Source organism: Camelus bactrianus, chromosome 5, assembly GCF_048773025.1.
Source record: "Camelus bactrianus isolate YW-2024 breed Bactrian camel chromosome 5, ASM4877302v1, whole genome shotgun sequence".
NCBI lineage: Eukaryota > Metazoa > Chordata > Mammalia > Artiodactyla > Camelidae > Camelus > Camelus bactrianus.
The window spans coordinates 75943230-75947320 of NC_133543.1; the positions used below are offsets into that span (position 1 = coordinate 75943230).

The 4091-nt window shown below is 41.6% G+C and overlaps 1 non-coding gene across 1 annotated transcript; it reads right to left on the minus strand.

Moving 5' to 3' along the window:
- Positions 1–256: 256 nt before the first annotated feature.
- On the minus strand, positions 257–363 carry LOC123613346 (U6 spliceosomal RNA). The gene has a single exon (XR_006720722.1). It is a non-coding gene; the product is annotated as a U6 spliceosomal RNA (small nuclear RNA).
- Positions 364–4091: the final 3728 nt, after the last annotated feature.

Sequence of the window (4091 nt, forward strand, 5' to 3'; positions counted from 1 at the left end):
AATCTTCATGCTCATAAGATGGCTGCTGCCACACCAGACATCACAACTGCATTCCAGACTGGAAGAAGAGAAGTGAATAAAGGGTATATGAATGAACCAATAGAGGTCATCTCTCTGTCTCTGTCTCTGTGTCTATCTGTCTGTCTCATTTGGGTGAGGAAAATCACAATTTCAATATCTGATGCCATATGCTGTGCTTTGATTCATTGTTTCCTTGGTATTAGCCAGTGATGTAGCAGAACGTCTGGGAACTGTGCAAAATATAGAACACTTTACAAATATGCATGGCATCCTTGCACAAGGGCCATGCTAATCTTCTCTGTATTGTTCCAATTTTAGTATATGGGCTGCTAAAGCAAGCACAAACTTGTATCTTTTCAGTGATAAACAATAATTCTTCAGGAAGCCCTAACCAAAAATGGTGCTTACTTATACGTCATTGGCTAACCCACAGAGGCAAGGAAGTCTATAGAAGTTAATCATTTTAACCGAGCCTAATGTTGCTCTTAGTAAAATGGGAGTTCCATTAGTACGTAATAGAAAATGGTTACTGGGCAGGCAATGAGCATCGGTCTTCTGTGGTAGATGTTTCCTTGTGACTTCATCAAGAGTACACACCACTGTAGAGAAAGATGCCCTTTGTATCAGGGGAAAATAATAAGTGTGTATTCTGGCACACGCTTAAACACCATCTTGAACCTTATTCATTTCCTTGCTATTTCTTGAATTCCCAGTTTCCATTCTCCGGCTCCTCCTCTATTTACTCCTTCTAAGTTGTACTATTGATTAGCTTGCCTTATTGGTATTTTACCTTTGGCTTGTTTGCTTGGTGCCTTAACTATCCTAGTAAGATGGTGGCAATGTTCACAGTTTAAAGGATTGAATTTTTTAGATGCTGTATAGTGGATGGTCAGCAGCTAAGGATTCACACAGATCTGGGTTAAAGTGACTCTAAGCAAGTTACTTAACTTCCCTGAGCTTTGGTTTCCTCATCTGATAAATAGAGATAATAAAAATACCTTCTTTGGAGGGCTTCTAGGGGGAGGAAATGAGTCAATGCACATGAAACACCTAGAGGAACATGACACACAGCAAGCACTTGACCAATGGTAACTAATATTATTGTGAATTGAGTCGACCTGGATTCAAATCATGGATCTGCCATTTTCTTGGACAAGTTACCAAAAGCCTTTGATTCTCAGTCTCCTTATGTGGACGTGGTTACTGGGTAATGTTAGAGATGGTACGTATGTAAAGTACATGGTAAAGTGACTGGTGATGAGTAGGAACGGCACACAGTACGAGTTGCCTGTCACTATCCGTTCCCCTTCTCCCTTCCTACCAGAATTTTATTTTTTTCAGAATGGTGATATGCCCTACTAAAATTATGCCCTTCCCCAACTCCCTTGCAGCTAGGGGATGACAAAGTTCCAATCAATGTCATGTAAGCAGAATTCCCTGGAGAGAGATTTCCTTCCTGAGTAAAAAGGCAAAAGCTTATTTTGTGAAGGCCCTATGCTCTCTATGCTTCTCCACTGTATGCCTGCAGGTGCTGCAGCCACCCAGAAAGCACGGGGACCAAGGCCACAAATGAACGATGCTGCAGCAGGAAGGGAGGCTCTGGGTCCCTGGTAGCATCGTGGCAGCCCTGCACTAGCTTAGGATTGCCCGACTTATATGAAAAGGAAAACAGTGGTTTAAGCTAAAATTCCTTGAGTTTTACTTAAGTGCAGCCAAACAATCCACGGAGACATTGTTTTTTGCTGTGTGGAAGCTGTATTAACAACCATGGTCATTGTCGTCATCGTCATCACCTCTGTCTATGATATGGCCACAGGATATCCGTATCTGTGCTCTGTTCTTACGGGCGGTTACCAAAGGGGTTGATTGTGGCCCCATGGAAGTAGTCCGCAGGAAATTAGTCTGCAGGAAGTACTGATCAGTACTCCTCAGGGCTTCTGTTCCCTGAGGGGAAGTGGAGAAATCTTTACTGCCTCTGGGATTTGGGGACAAGGACCATGTAATAGTCAGAACAGACCATAGGGTCCTGAGGGGACTGCTAGCCCAGGAGAGCCCTGTGCACTGAATCCCACTGATAGTCTGGAGATCTATGAGTTTATTACCCTCTAGTTGCCCACAGGCACCTGGGTGACATTAAGAATATTTAGCATGGGGCTAAAAAGACGTCAATGCTGAGTGAAGGGTAATGTTGCAAAGATTATTTAGTGGACAGTGGTAATAATCACCAATAATTAGAGATAATTAGGCATAACTATGTCCCACACAACCTCTTCACCAGTTTAGACTGAAAGAAATCTCTGACCAAATTTGTCTGTGTATAAAGGTGCACGTTAAACACTTACTAGGGAGCAGGCACAAAACAACTCATACAAAGTAACCTGTAAGCTTGATCAATTCCAGCTCTTGAGCTTTTAGGTAGTCTAACCACACCCGTGCAGGCACTGTTCACTTGAGGCAGATATGATCGTATTCTAGACGCAGAGTTCCTGTAACCTCATGGTAGGCATCAGGCCACTGGCAGACTGAGAACTGAGTCAATGGCCGGACCCAGGACAATCTAGGAACGATATCCCTAAGGTACAGGACACAGGGTTTTCTAGATTCTTATTCTGTTTATACAATTGGGAAGGGAGTCTCTAGAATATTTTATACGATCCACGAATCTTTAAAATCACTGTTTGCACTGGTTAAAACCCATTTCTAACAACCCCCATGCTAATTGACAATTAATTTTTACCAATAAAAACAGATTTTTAACATGCATTATGCTAATTAAGAATACTCTGGTGGTGGTGTTGGAAGACTAAGATTGCTAAATCCTTGTTAGGGAGCCCCTCTGGAAGGTGGGATTTCTTACTAGAAGACTAGCTGACAACACCTATGGTGTGAAATTTTGATTAGAGCAAATGACACTCTTCAGGTGTAGCTTGAGCTAACCAATATATGCATAGCTATATACTTCCTATAAACTAAAAGGGGAAGTTTAAATTACACACATTCCACTAAGAAGCTCCTATAATTAATAAAGGGCCAAATCAGAACTAGACTTTGTGTCCTCTGACTCCCAAATTTGAAAGTCTTACCACCATAGCATCCCAATTTGGCATTAATCCTACAAATAGTCCAAACTCATTGCCCTAAGAAGTGACCTTTTCTAAGTTAGCCTGTTAATATTATCAAAAATTTTCCCACTTAGAGTAAAAATAGCAGATTTAGTTACTGATATTTCTCCTGGAGCATCATTGTCAATGGGTAAGATAGGATTAAAAAACAGAGCATCAAATGAAAGTCTGAATTTATAAGACGTGGTGACATGTAAAACAGCAAATCACTGATTATGAGAAAATTAAGGGGAAACATCATAAATATGGAGTGAGAAGCACAAAGCAAACCTTATCATCCCTCCTCAATTTCGACCCTGCAATGTCTGTGTTGTGCAAGCCCGCTCTGATTTCTTAACCATTTATGTTCATCTCTTTGATTATTTCTTTTTTTTATTAATAAGCATCCACTCTACAGATTCTAATTTATTTTTACATAGGAAATTGTAGGAAAGCAATGAAAGAGTTCCCAAATGTGATCACTGGTTTGTAGCGGTATTAATTACACTTCCCAAGAAGTCAAGACAGATTCTGGGGAGATTCAGGGGTCATCTGTGGAAATAAAGAGGGTCTCCACCTACCATTCCCTGACACCTTCAGAAGGCGAGGCCCGCTGCCCTGCGCACACAGAGGGGAGGCCTTCCAACTCCTACGCTTGCCTTGTGGCTGTACGTAAGTGTTTAGTGCTCCTTGGCTGTTCCTCTGATGGAAAATCATTCTCAACTGTGCTCCTTTGTTTGCTCAACCCTTGTGGAGATGAAGGTTGGAGATTGCCAATACAGTGCATTGAGAAATTCTCATTTTACTGGAGAGTGTGGTTCGGTAAGAATGAGTATACTGACTGAAGACGCAACTATGATGAAATTGTTGGATTTCTTGAGGAGTGATGAGGAATGAGTGGAACTGAGTTCCAGCTAAAGAACCTGGTACTATTTCCCCCCCACAAAAAGCAATGGTGAACCATCTCAT